The 13705-nt window shown below is 47.8% G+C and overlaps 1 protein-coding gene across 3 annotated transcripts in view; it reads left to right on the top strand.

Moving 5' to 3' along the window:
- Nucleotides 1-13705, top strand: part of SNCAIP (synuclein alpha interacting protein) — a 169233-nt gene that overhangs the window by 68179 nt on the left and 87349 nt on the right. The gene's annotated exons all lie outside the window — the stretch shown is intronic.

Raw genomic sequence — 13705 nt, 5'->3', positions numbered from 1 at the left:
GGGTAGGGGACAGTGAAATGGAGCAGAAGGAGATGGTCTCAATTTGTGCAAATTCATTAGGCTATATGATTCTGATTTGTACACTTTTCAACAAAAGGTTTAAAATAACAACATTTATGAGATAATTGGGGACAAACGGCAGCTGTGCAGTGAAAACACAAGTGGTAGGGAGGGCCAGGATGGGGATGGAGTGGGTAAGCCAGTGTGAAAACTGCAGATCTAACCACCCCACCTCATTTCAGAACTGAGGAAAGGAGAGCTTCTGCACAGAAAGTGATGTGCGCAGACTTACACAACCTCTTGCTGCACGCATTTGTTAGCTTAGTTAATACACGTGTACTCACGCCAAGCCTGTCCTGTGTCCCAGACATGGTAAAGGGTGCCGAGTATGGTTGGACCTGACCCTGACCTCACTAAGTGTAGAATTCCGGTCTTCCAAGCTGACTCATTTGCTAACAAGACCCACCCGGCCCTCACAGGTGTCTGGGTTTGTACTTGCCTGGTACAGGTTGGTTTTCCTCTTTTAGAAAACCAGTTGTCTCCTCTTGTTAGGGCACAGACTGGACTTCGCTCCCTACCTCTACTTGTTGCGTGTTTTGCCATGTCTAAGGAAGCGTGTGCGGGGACCTGAGGGCAGATCAGTATTCTCCGCGAGAAGCATGGGCTTCCAGCGGGGCTGCAGTAAGGACAGAGAGGGCCCAGCACTCCTCTGGCTGGCAGGCTGACGTCCCCACTCCTTCACAGCCTCTGGGTCCCAGGCTGGTCGTTTGATCAGGCTCTCATCTGCATGTCAATGAGCCTTAAAGCCCATGGAAAGAATTAAGTGGCCTGGGATGTTTACGCAACTTTGCAGTAAGGGCAATTGAGAGGAAAGTTGTTCTGACTGAGCTGATTGTCTTGGAGCAGAGAGTTAGTGAAGTAATCATGCTAATATTATGTGACTCAGGTTATGTGATATTTTCGACCATCAGCCTAGTAGGAGTTCAAACATGAGCAAAAACACAAACTAATCAAAAACAGTAAATGAAACAATCCTTTTAAAGCAGATCAACTGGCTTTTTATTTATTTTCATACTTTTTATTCAGATTAAAGCATGGTATGAATTCAGGTCTGCTTCAGAGACTATGAACCATGTTTTCTGTTGCATTTTTAAACCAACAATATTAATTTCGGTTGTTATTTCTTTTCCTTTAGGACTAATTAAAGAAAACATGTTTGTTTCTCTAGGCATCGTCCCAAATCTGCAAATGGCAGGATATAAATTCTGGTTTTATGTTCCAGAAGAATGTTTAGGTTTTGAGATCACATAATCTTAAGTAGAAAGAAGTCCCTGTGTGAGAGGATACGTGTGCGCTTTGTTCCAGCGTCTAGCCTCCTACCATGGATGTGTCCAGAGGGGTCAGCAGATGGCACGTGAGGATGGTTCTGTTTCTGGTCCACGGTTACATAAACAAACACAAGACGAATTCAGCTTCGATCGAATGCTCGTCAGAGGACATGTGTTTAACAGGCCCCACCCCTTAGAAATTGCGTATTCTGTCTCCTTTATATTAGAATCCCTCATGTTATAGGATGATTCCCCCCAAAGCAATCTACCAGAGCTCAGTTTTCAAGTTCTTTCAGACTGAAACCCAGTAATAGTAAGATCCTTATGGAGTTGCTTCTGTGTAAAGTTGAGGCAGCCCTGTGCTAATATGGTACTCAGCAAATCCCAGGTTATAAGACAATTAGGGTATAATTAGGCAAAATTATGTCTACTCAAAACGACCTTGAAAGCCTTTTAAAGAGACCATAAAACCCACCTCTCTGAACCCAACATTGCAGTGTTTCACCTAGCATTCGCTTGGCCTTTCAGCATCAGATGAGCTAGGGCCATGTTGTAGGAAAAAGTACATTTCTTTAAACACTGAAAAACAACCGCTCAGTAAGATCCCAGCACCGTGAAGTACGTGGGAACCAAATCAACAGAGGGAGCAGGTCGTTTGCCGTCCCATCCTCATGTTCACTGTGAGGCCTAGACTCTAGGGGAATAGTGAGTAGGATTTCCTGACGCATGCCCTCCTCCTGTCCCTGTGCTGTTGAACTAAGATACACGGGTACGTGCGCGACACCTTGTGTCTGTAAAGCTGCTATGGGGCTTTTCTGTGTACAGTGCACCGGCGGCCGTTCCAGCAACCAGCGCTGGAAAACAGCCCCTGGAGAAAGGGAACTGAGCAGTCTGTACTCCACTCTCCTATTGACAAATTCTGATCATGGTTTAGAATAACTTTGTTAAGGTGTCACTTAAGCCTGTTTAAATATATGCAGGTTGTGTTTAATACTGTGCTCAAGTGTAGCTTAGCAACAGGTAATGCTGCAAAAGGAAACCTCTTCTTGGCTGGCGCCACGACTCAATAGGCTAATCCTCCACCTGCGACGCCGGCACACCAGGTTCTAGTCCCGGTTGCCCCTCTTCCAGGCCAGCTCTCTGCTGTGGCCTGGGAGCGCAGTGGAGGATGGCCCAAGTCCTTGGGCCCTGCACCTGCATGGGAGACCAGGAGAAGCACCTGGCTCCTGGCTTCGAATCAACATGGTGTGCTGGCTGCAGCGCGCTGGCCGCAGCGGCCATTGGAGGGTGAACCAACGGTAAAGGAAGACCTTTCTCTCTCTCTTTCTCGCTGTCCACTCTGCCTGTCAAAAAAAAAAAAAAAAAAAAAAAAAAAAAAAAAAAAAAAGAAAGAAAGAAAGAAACCTCTTCTTAAAAGGATCATTACACAGTTTGTATCCCTGAAGTTAGAGACATTCTTTTTGATCAGACTGAAATAATAGGGCAGATTTTACTTAAAAATTTGTACACACACACACACACACACTGCACAAGCTTCCGAACATATCCATAAGGGCTTTTCTGGTTTAGCTGCTCCAGGGAATTGGAGTATCTTTCTCTTGGTTCAAGGTCAGTCCCTCCCCTGTGTATGGTGGTCTTGTTGTTAGAATAAGCTCCACCACTCACCTTGGACTCATCCTCCAACCCTCTCTTTTCTCCCTCACATATACACACATGCCCCCCACGTGTCACCCATCACCAAGGCCAGTTGGCTATACCCTCAGTATGGACTCTGAGTCTGACCACAGATCATCGCTCCAGATAGCAGCAGGAGCACCATACCTGGATGCATGCAGTACCTTACTAACCAGCTGCTGTTGCCACTCCTCCAGGTTTGTCTCTGCCTCGCCACTCTCTCATCTTATTAAGCGTCAGTCAGCTTAACACTCCTCCACTTGAAACCTTTCAGTGGCTCCCCTGCATATCAGAGTAAACTCTCAGCTTCTCCCCATGGGTATAGACCCTGCTCATATCTTACCTTTAAACATGATCCATCAAGAAAGGCCTCTTTAGAAGGGGTTATTCTGGAGCCTAACACATGGGACCAGACCCAGGGCTCCCTGTCCTTGCAGGCCCATGCTGGCATTCTGGCTGGACATATACTCATCAGATTGGGAAGACAGAGTTGGAAGAAAAGGCCACAAGGGGAAGAAGCACCTGCACAGGATGGATGTCCTGCACTAGCTGGGCACATACGATGCAACCCAGAATTTCATAACCATCTATATTTTTCTTTTAAAAATATTTATGTATTTGAAAGGAGAGTGATGTAGGGAAAGAGAGGACAGAAAGAGAAGGAGATCTCCCAGCTGCTGTTTTGCTGTCCAAATGGCCACAACAGCCAAATCTCAGCCAGGTGAAACCCAGAAGCCAGGAGCTCTCCTGATCTGCCACTTGGGTAGCAGGGGCCCAAGTCCATGGGCTGTCATCTGCTGCCTTCCTGGGCATATTAGCAGGAAGCTGGATCACAAGTGGCATGGCCAGGACTCTAATCAGCACTCCAATATTGGATGCTAGCCTTACAAGCAGCAACATAACCTGCTGTGCTACAATGCCAGCCCTAATGCTGTATAGTCTTTTTTAAAAAATGATTTATTTTATTTATTTGAAAGAGTTACAGAGAAAGGTAGAGACAGAGAGAGGTCTTCCATCCACTGGTTCACTCCCCAGATGGCTGCACCGACCCGAAGCCAGGAGAGCCAGGAGCGGATGGGAGCTGCTAGAGTCTGGTCCCACGTGTTGGTTTCCAGAACAACCCCTTCCAAAGAGGCCTCTCTCCACTCGCCACATTTAAAAGAACCCAACCTTACCCAATTCTGCTTTTTCCCTCTTTACTTCACTTCTCCAAACCTGAGTAGATTGTATATACTTACTTGTTTGTCATCACATTAATCCATGAGAAGTGTGCTGTCCAACATGGTAACCACTTCGCACATGGGGCTAGTTAAATTTAAATGTAATCAATTAAAATGAAACAGGATTGAAAATCAGGGCCTTGGTTGCACCAGCTCCATTTCCAGTGCCCAGTAGCCAGGTGTGCTACTGCAGATGTGCGACATTCACTTAAGTCAGAGAGTTCCCTTAGACGGTGCTGCCTTAGGCTGTGAACCCCTGAGAGCAGAAGGCCTGTTTGCCTAGCTCATTGCTGAAGGCTCAGTGTCTCAGACACTGATGCTCAGTAAATGTGAAAGGAATCAGTCAGTGAACGAATGAGCAGGAGTCCCCTGCTTTTCAGGAGGAAACACCGTCTTTGCTTCAATATTTGTCTTTTTTTTTTTTTTTTTTTTTGACAGGCAGAGTGGACAGTGAGAGAGAGAGAGAGACAGAGAGAAAGGTCTTCCTTTTGCCGTTGGTTCACCCTCCAATGGCCGCCGCGGTAGGCGCGCTGCGGCCAGCACACCGCGCTGATCCGATGGCAGGAGCCAGGTGCTTCTCCTGGTCTCCCATGGGGTGCAGGGCCCAAGGACTTGGGCCATCCTCCACTGCACTCCCTGGCCACAGCAGAGAGCTGGCCTGGAAGAGGGGCAACCGGGACAGGATCGGTGCCCTGACCGGGACTAGAACCCGGTATGCCGGCGCCGCAAGGCGGAGGATTAGCCTAGTGAGCCGCGGCGCCGGCCTCAATATTTGTCTTATATCCTTCCACACCCTTAGTTGACTTCGGTTTCCGATTAAGGAACTCAAGCAGTTGTTTCTTAGTGCAGAAGGGCTACTTGGGGGATATTTCGTCACTGTAACGCAGTCTCCCCTGATGTCCCTGAACTGGCCATTCTTCACCTCGTCTCCTTGGCACAAGCCTCACTCTGGGGACTCCCTCCTTCAGGTGAAGTCTTTGCCTGACTTCAAGCAGGAAGGGGCATTTTCCTCTGGGCTCAGTTTAGCAGGATAAGCTGTTTTGCTCCTTTCTCTGCACTAAGTAGGAGCCTGTTTTCCCCTGATGTTCAGACTGTGCCATGTGGGACCCACGAGATCTGCGCAGCCCTGGGCCTAGAGCCGAGCGCTGAGAGTGCGGATTGGAAGCAGCACCTTGCCTCTGGCTTGCCCTTAGACACGGCTCCCGTGAGCTTCTGAACTCAGAGGAACTTCTGCATAGATATGAGAGGGGACGTCAGCCACCCAGGCCTGAGAATTTGTGTCGCATACCTTTGATTCTTGGCTTTTTCTTGCTTTCTTACAACTTAGTGTTTTAAAAATGATCTGACACTTTTAAATACATTGCATGTAAGGTTTTCAAGGAATAGTTCTTCTTTAAAAAAAAATTATTCATTTATTTGTAAGGCAGAGTTACAGGAGGAGAAGTAAAGACAGAGTGAGAGATCTTCCATCTGCTGGTTCACTCCCCAAGTGGCCACAACGTGTGGGGCTGGGCCAGGCAAAGCCAGGAGTCAGGAGCTTCTTCTGGTTCTCCCACATGGGTGGCAGGGGCCCAGGGACTTGGGCCATCTCCTCTAGCTTTCCCAGGCCATTAGCAGGGAGCTGGATCAGAAGTGGAACACTGGGACATGAACTGGCAACCCTATGGGATTCTAGCATCATAGGTGGCAGCTTAACGTGCTGTGCCACAACATAAGCCCCAGAGTAAACCTTAATATGTGGTTGTCGAGATAAGAAATCATTACATAAAGTAGCTATAAAAATTATTTTCAATAGAGAATGCTTTCAAAAACAGTAATTTGTCATTTTGAAGATAGATAAATCATTTAAGCCCAAAATAAGTTACTGAATCGTGTTCACAAGTCTAGATTCCAGAAATTTATTAGTAGAGTGTAACTACTAAAATAATGTCGAACATGTAAAATGTTTCGTAGGTTCTGTGTCCAGAGGGTTATTGCCCTGAATAAAAACAACATGAGCTTTTTAGAACCTGAATAAAAAAAATGTAGTTGGCAGATCCAGAGAACTTAATGAGTTAGAGAACACTTTTATTTATAATGACGTTGTAAGAGGAATAGAATGGCTATCAGGGGAAAATCATGTTGATCTTATTTTTCTTGGTAACAGTAAAGGGTATCTCGTCTTTCAAAGCTGGGTGAGAAGCGTCCCACAAATCTGAGGCGTTGAGCAGCAGCTCTGGCTGCAGACCATTGTGCTTCCAGCCTCTCAAGAGAGGATTTCACACTGCGAGGACTCCTATGTGGATAGCGTGCTGCAGTCCAGAGAGCCCGCGGGATTACAAGAACATCTCTCTGTATGATGGTTGCTGACCTGCAGTGGTGGGTGGGGCTGTTTCATGCAGAAGTGAGAAAACGCTGTTCCAGGGAGCTCCTGAAACCACTTGCCCACCCTTCTTTTTTTGTATCCTGTTAGCATTCTGGTGTCACAATTGCTTTTGGCCCGTTGAGACCTAAATGGGTTGCAGTATGGCTGGAAGACTGTCCCATCACAAGCACATACCTACAGATGCTTGGAAGTGCTTCCGATGTCTGTAGAGGCCCCAGCTGGATAGGAGGCCTGGAACCATGGATCTTCTGTCTCCTGGAAGCTGCACAGCCTGTCCCTGAGACTACATTTCAGTTTCTTTCTTAAGGATCCTGGGCATGACCAGGGTTTATTAACAACTGAGCTGAAAACGATAGATTTCCATCAAGTCCAGTATCCAGCACCACATGTCCTGCACTCTTATTAGACTGTTACCCAACCTGGATTGTAACCCTTTCTCCACCAGTTACTTGCCCTGTGAATGAGTGAATGAATGCAGTGATGCTAACCCTTCGCTGTGCTTTCCTGTTGTGTGACGTAACAGCCTTTGCAGAGTTGTAAGTTTTAGAATGAGGCATGGAAACCACCTGACACAGAATAGTTTCTCGAAATGCATGGGTGTCTCTTTAGCATCAAGAAGTTGATTCGTTGGAACTCTACCTGGAGAAGAGCACAGCTCTGGCATTTCAGACTTCATTCACTTAACATTTACGTTTTATTTTGTAATATCTCAGTGAAATTCCCACACGTATTCTTTGTGAAAAAAGTATGATTGTGTGTACTAGAACTCTTCATTATTTGTGCATAATCAGGAAAGGGAGAAAACGGGCCATCTATGGAGTAAAGGCACTAAAAGCTGGAGCCATATTTTCATAGTAAGTAATTTTTTTAAAAAAAAAAGTAAAACTTGTCTTGAAAAATTCAACAGGTATAATGAAAATAAGTCCAATAATGTCTGTCTTTAATGAAATTTAGGTTAGATCTTTGTCATGAGTTGGCAGTTAATTCTTTCTATAGAATCATACATTGGCATTACTTGGCCTGCTTGGTTTTGTGTTTGGTTTTAGAGTTGTGTAATGAGAGTCATATTTTGAAAAAAGAAAAAAGAAAAAGAAAAACTGCCCTTGGGCTTCATCACCTTACCCAAAGTCGGTTGTTTATCTTATGAACATCATATCTTTATTTTGGGATGTGTCTGTCACACCCCCATCTCAGCTGCTGTCTTTGTGAAAGCAAATCATCGCTGCACCTCTTCTGGTGGCCAGGTGTGGATTTCAGCTGCTCCATATCACTTTCTGTGACTTCACGGATCCTGCAGCTCTTGCAGACTTTGCAGTTCCACTTCCAGCCCACTTACATTGCATCTGTCCTGCATGGAAGACGGATTTGAAACCTCCCACACCAGGGAGGTTCCAAAGATGATTTAATGGATACAGAAAGATGCTGTTGTCAGCAGGGAAATTAGAAGGCTTTTTTTTTATTTTAAAGAGCCAATTCATGAATATTTTCATGTTATGGTGACTTTTATGACCCTATGCAACCTTGGAACTGTGGGAAGTTGAATAAGCACGGCTCCCTGTGTGGAATTATTGTCGGCCCCTGGTGAAGGGCTACATCATGTCCTAAAGGTCCCCAGCAGGATCTTTTTCAGTGTGTTTGTTCATCCTGTCCCCTGGGCCTCCCGGAATAACTTTTCCATCGGCATCCTGATCCCTGCTTCCACATTGTCAGTTCCTAATGACAGACTGGAGACAGCAAAGGGCAGCAATCTGTCATGTATCCCCACAATCAACTGTTAACCATCTGTGGAACCGGCCAGTAATGGCTGTGAAAGAATGACGCTTCTAATTTTCTACTCCTGGGGGTTGGATGCAGTTTGGGGACAACAGAAAGGGAAGATAATATGTAAGAAAGTTCTGAGTTCCAGCTACAGAGTCTCGATGTCCGCCCTGGGTGCACTAAGTAATGTTGCTTATCTAAGTCAAAGGGACTAGTGTAGTTGATCTGTAATGAGAATAATAAGAAAAATAAGAATCATGAACAGCCATGGAGTACTTGCTTTGTTCCAGTAGCTTTTCTAAGGATTTTGCATGTATTATCTCCTGTAATCATCACAGCACCATCAGAGTATGGCACACGGTACCTGTTCTGTAGGTGAGGAGGCTGTCTCCACCAGTGTGAACCTTGGCTGAAGGAGAAGCAATCTGGCAAGAATGCTAGATGAACAGCGTCCTAGCTGCACCCTGAGGTACACAGAGCAGGAAAGAGTGTCAGGCTGGCTCACTGCCGGAGTATGCTGCAGGTTTAGGAAACAGAGTTTTCTGACCAGAGGAATAGAGCAAATGGAAAGAATAATGGGAAAGTGCCACGTTTTTCCCTGTTAAGCTTAGAGCTTATTCGAAGGAACTACAGTATTGACTAGAAGAGAGCTGTAGCGGATTGGAACAGGAGAAATTAAGTCTTATCAGTGGAAATGGAATGTTTGAAGTCAGAGAACTCAAAGCAATTCGTGCTGGTTACCAAGTGCAGGATCAGATTAACTGGGGGGAGGGGGAGAGGGAACCACAGAATGTCTGTGTTTCACTGGATAACGAGAAGAAGTGAGCCGGGAAGTCAGCTGGAGTTGATGGAACAAAGCAGAGGGTCCACCTAAGGCTGAACTGAGTGTGAACACAGGCAGTGGCCTTGGCAGTGCCCCCATGCGAAAGATAGTAAACACATGCGAATGAATTAAATAACAGAGCAGCATGGGCCCCAGGTGGCTTCACCTTGGGAGCTGCTGTGTTTGAGAAGTTCCATGAAACGCCCATGGCCAGACCACCCTGAATGTGCCCAGTGCGAAGCTGGGCAAGGCTTTGAGCCCCCTACCAAAGATGTGGTCAAAAAGCAAAGAATCTTTGTTTCAAACATGTCTGTTGTTACCCGTGCGTCAGGACCATCTGGCAAGGCTGGAGTGATGGTGCAACTGCCTGCTGGAAGCTGGTGACACTTGGAAGACCCTGCCTGTGGCGCAGCAGGTGTGTGTGCAGGGGGTGTGGGAAGGGAAGAGCAGTGAGGAAGGGAGAGGAGGGAGAGAGTAAGTCCCTTCTCTGTGACCTTCAGTCTTTGTGCCTCCCAGTGGCCAGGCCCACCTGGCAGCCAGACAGCTGACAGAGGAGTTTCCTGGGAAGATAGTTCTGGGCATAAATGAGCAAATGGAAAGCTGGAGGTGAGGGGTTGGAGGACCTGGTGTGCTCCGGAGAGGAGGAGGTGGAGGAGGTCTGCAGAGGTACATCAGCCAACACCAGGACAGGGTGGCGTTGACACAGGAGCTCACACAGTGCGGTCAGAGTTTCCAGTCTGAGCCAGAGACTGGTAGGAGCAGATAGGCGGGCACCCAACACAAGAGGCTCTGGGCAGCTTATGGGGCAGCTGGCCGCCTGCCTGTAGGCAGTAGAAAAGTATCAAAAAGTTTTCAGCGGGTAACGACGAGACCATCTTTGTATGTTAGGTTACTTTGAGAGCTGTGTAGGCTGAGAATGATTTTGAGCAAATGAAAATCTAATGTCCTTACCTTTAGTCTTGTTCTTAGATTCTTTCAAGCAGGAAATAATGAGAAGTAGCAGTAAGGACAGGATAAAAACTTGGCAGCGTGGTGGGATGTGCAAATGTAAGAGAGGGAGTGGCTAGGGCTAGCACCCAGGTCTCTAACTTCTGCTAGGCAGCAAATGGTGGTGTTGCCAAGCAAGGCCTGGCCTGTGTTGGGGAGCCCATGGGGCAGCAGGTGCCCATTCGCAGGAGCCAATGGCATCTGCTCACAGAGGGGTCAGTGGTTGAGTGAGAAGATAACCAAGGCTTTTGACCATAGGGCGAATAAAAAGAACCCTAAACGGGGAAAAAAAAGCAAGAATACCAAACAGATCCTAGTGGAGTTGGATAGAGTGAAGGAGACAGTCTCGTTCCAGGTCATTATCAGAGGGAAAGGCAGTAGAAGCCAAATTGTGCTGGGTTAATGGAAAGGAGACCAGAACCTAGCAGTGGTGATGACGGATGAGAGCAGAGCATGAGAGCGGAGCAAAGATGGGTGGAATCCAGAGTGGAGTGTGGTCTCATTTGCAGGGTTGGTGAGACTGGAGGATGTACGTGGTCAGGCATGAGTTTAGGCTTTAGAAATGGAGCAGAGACCAAGGGGCTCAGGGCTGACGTCAGGCCTGGAGAAGTTTGGGGAAATTTTCTGTAACTGCCTGCCAAGGAGCTGAGCTTATGCTCCAGAGGCAGTGCTTGGAATTCCAGTCTTTGGTAAAAGCCCAGTAGCACCTCCTGGTTACATGCACGAAACACCTCTATTCCTGCGTGCGTGCTTTTAGGAGGTAGCAGCCCAAGGCGATCATATGATGCTATGCAGCCTTCAAACTGGGTTTAGTTTCATTTGCACTTTGTGGTCACTTGTCACTCTGTGCATGTCAGCAGATGCATATGCAGACAGACACACACACACACACACACACACAACTGTATCTTCCCCATTGTCTCCAGGCAATTCCTGATTATGAGACACGGAACAGACAGGAGATGCCAACCCTGTCACATGCTGTCTTTGTCTTAGCGCATCCACTGGCTTTGGATTCTTGGGGTACAGTGCACAGATTTTGGTGGTCTGGTAGACTGGCCTAGAGTGTCAGGTGCACAGGCGTTGTCCCTGCACTTTACTTCCTGGTTCCCCAGGCCTTTTGCTGCCAACCATGAGGGGGCCTCTTCCCAGGCACCTGTGGTGTTGGAGGTGGTCAGTAGGTCCCTTGGGCACTGTGGAGTCAGTGTTCTCCTGGTGGATGCTCCTCTCTTGGCCTCCTGCAGTCTGACCAGAGGCTTCCCTAGGTTCTGCCTACAGCTTCCTCTCTGGGGCTTTTCCTTTGCACACACAACAAGGAGAGGTTATCTCTGGGATCCTCATCCTCCCAGACTTTTCCATCGTGGCCCCGTTCTCAAGTTCTCTCAGCTTCCCCTGGGACCAGGTGTCTTGCAGTTTTTGAATCCTGCATGTCCAGAAGTCACACTGCACGACATGCACTGCCTGTTGGAGTCCCTCAAAGCTGGAGGGGCTCCTTGCTAGGTCCTGAACCAGCTGGAACTGGACCAGGGACTCGACCTTCTTGACTCTTGAGGTGCCTCAGAGAGAGGGGGTCACTCTAAGGATTTCCCCACTTGGAGGCTCCAGCTCAGAGTCAGGCTTAGTTAAACCTCTGCTCCTTTCTCTCCAGAGTGGCCTGGAGTTCTTGTCTGCATCTCCCAGCTCTTGGCACAGCAGTGTAATTAGCAACATTACTGTATCTGGAAGGCAGTTGGCGTTTAATTGTTCTGGCCCCAGCCAGCCTGTGGTTCCCCTCCACTCCCTTCTCATTTGGGGTTCGAGGGTTTCAGTCTTTACCCTGGCTGGTCACAAAATCACTGCATCAGAGAGAATTAAAAATAACTTCAGGCAGCCTCTGATTCCAACACACAAGATTGGGTAATTCCTTCCATTTTGTCCCGTGTGAAAAGGCAGATACCAGGCTCCCCGTGGCAGGGAACAGATCATTTCATGCGTCTGTGAGTCGACGGGTGACCCTGTTCCACCACACCAGCTCTGCACTCAGGAGTGCGGGCTCCTCCTGACCCTCACTCAACTGAATCAGTGCCCTGTAGAAATGCAGGCTTAGAATCAAGTTTCAGGCATCTCTTCTTAGGAGACATTTATTTCTATCATATACTAAATTTAAAGCAGTAAATGCCCTTCCCTCAGCCTGCGGAGTTTGTTTATCCTCGTGCCACTCTGAGAGCCCAGATGAAGGCAGTGCGTTCCCCTCCTGCTCTGACCGGCAGTCCCCAGTCGAGGGGAGCCTGGGGTACGCTCAGAAATGCACATGGGCCTGGGTGCAAGCCCAGGTTACCTTCAGCTGCAGGGAAAGCGCTTGCATCCGAGCCACTTCACACGTGGTTGTGAATTCAAATAGATCCTAAAGAACGCCGAGCGGTGCGGATTTGGAAAACGGCCTGTGCCGTGTCAGTCCTCCCTCAGTTCCCTCTTCTGTCACATCGTATGCCAAAGTAAATGGACGCTGTGGAGAGCCTCTGGCTCCTCGCTTCTCAGATGACCTCAGCGAGCTTGGATTGGCAGGGCTGGTGTTTGGCTTGCGCAGGCCCGTTTGTTCGTCCCCCCTTGAAGTGTCCACATCACACTTACCTTGCCTGGCCAGGATGCTGTAGGGCTTCCGGGGCCCGCCCCTAACAGGTGGGCTTGCTGCTATAAGGCGTGCATCCAGGAAGCTCGGGAATCCGGGACTAAGCCTGCAGGTTCCCCAGCACCTCTCCCTCCCAGCCCCGTCTGCGCTGCTTCCTCTTCCCCTTCCCTTTCCAGAAAAGCCGTGTGCAGCAGGGGCCTGGAGTTTAGTGCAAGTAGGGCGAGTGATTCACTTTTCCAAGCTTGGGTTTCTTTGACTATGAGCTGCAGATTGAAAACAGTGTTGCCCACACAGATCCTGCTCTCCTCTGAACGTTATACTCAACAGTCATGTGGTTTACTGCACTGGATTATTCATTTATATTATTATTATGTATTTTTTATTAAATTATAAATGTAGGGGCTGGTGCTGTGCCACAGTGGGTAAAACTGCTGCCTGCAGTGCCAACATCCCATATGGGTGCCGGTTCATGACGCAGCTGCTCTACTTCCTGTGCAGCTCTATGCTATGGCCTAGGAAAACAGTAGAAGGTAGCCCAAGTGCTTGGGCCCCTGCACCCATGTGGGAGACCCTGAAGAAGCACTTGACTCCTAGCTTTGAATCAGCTCATCTCTGGCTGTTGGGGAGTGAATCACAGATGGAAGACCTCTCTCTCTCTCTCTCTCTCTCTCTGCCTGCCTCTCTCTGCCTCTCTGTAACTGCCTTTCAAATAAACAAACTATAAATGTTGTCTATTATATGTGTATAGGCATAATATGTATACCAATATACTGTGCATTTACATGTCCTTATGATGAGACTGTGTACCTGTTCATGTCAGAGAACAACGCCTCCCATGGCTGTATCCCGTCCTGACAGCCTGGCCATGCTGGCCACCCAGTGGGTTGTTGGTAAACAGCTAAGTAAATATTCACAAAAATTAAATTTATTCCCCTCTATCTA

Source organism: Lepus europaeus, chromosome 4 (assembly GCF_033115175.1).
Source record: "Lepus europaeus isolate LE1 chromosome 4, mLepTim1.pri, whole genome shotgun sequence".
Taxonomy (NCBI): domain Eukaryota; kingdom Metazoa; phylum Chordata; class Mammalia; order Lagomorpha; family Leporidae; genus Lepus; species Lepus europaeus.
This window is presented reverse-complemented; position numbering and strand designations above follow the sequence as displayed.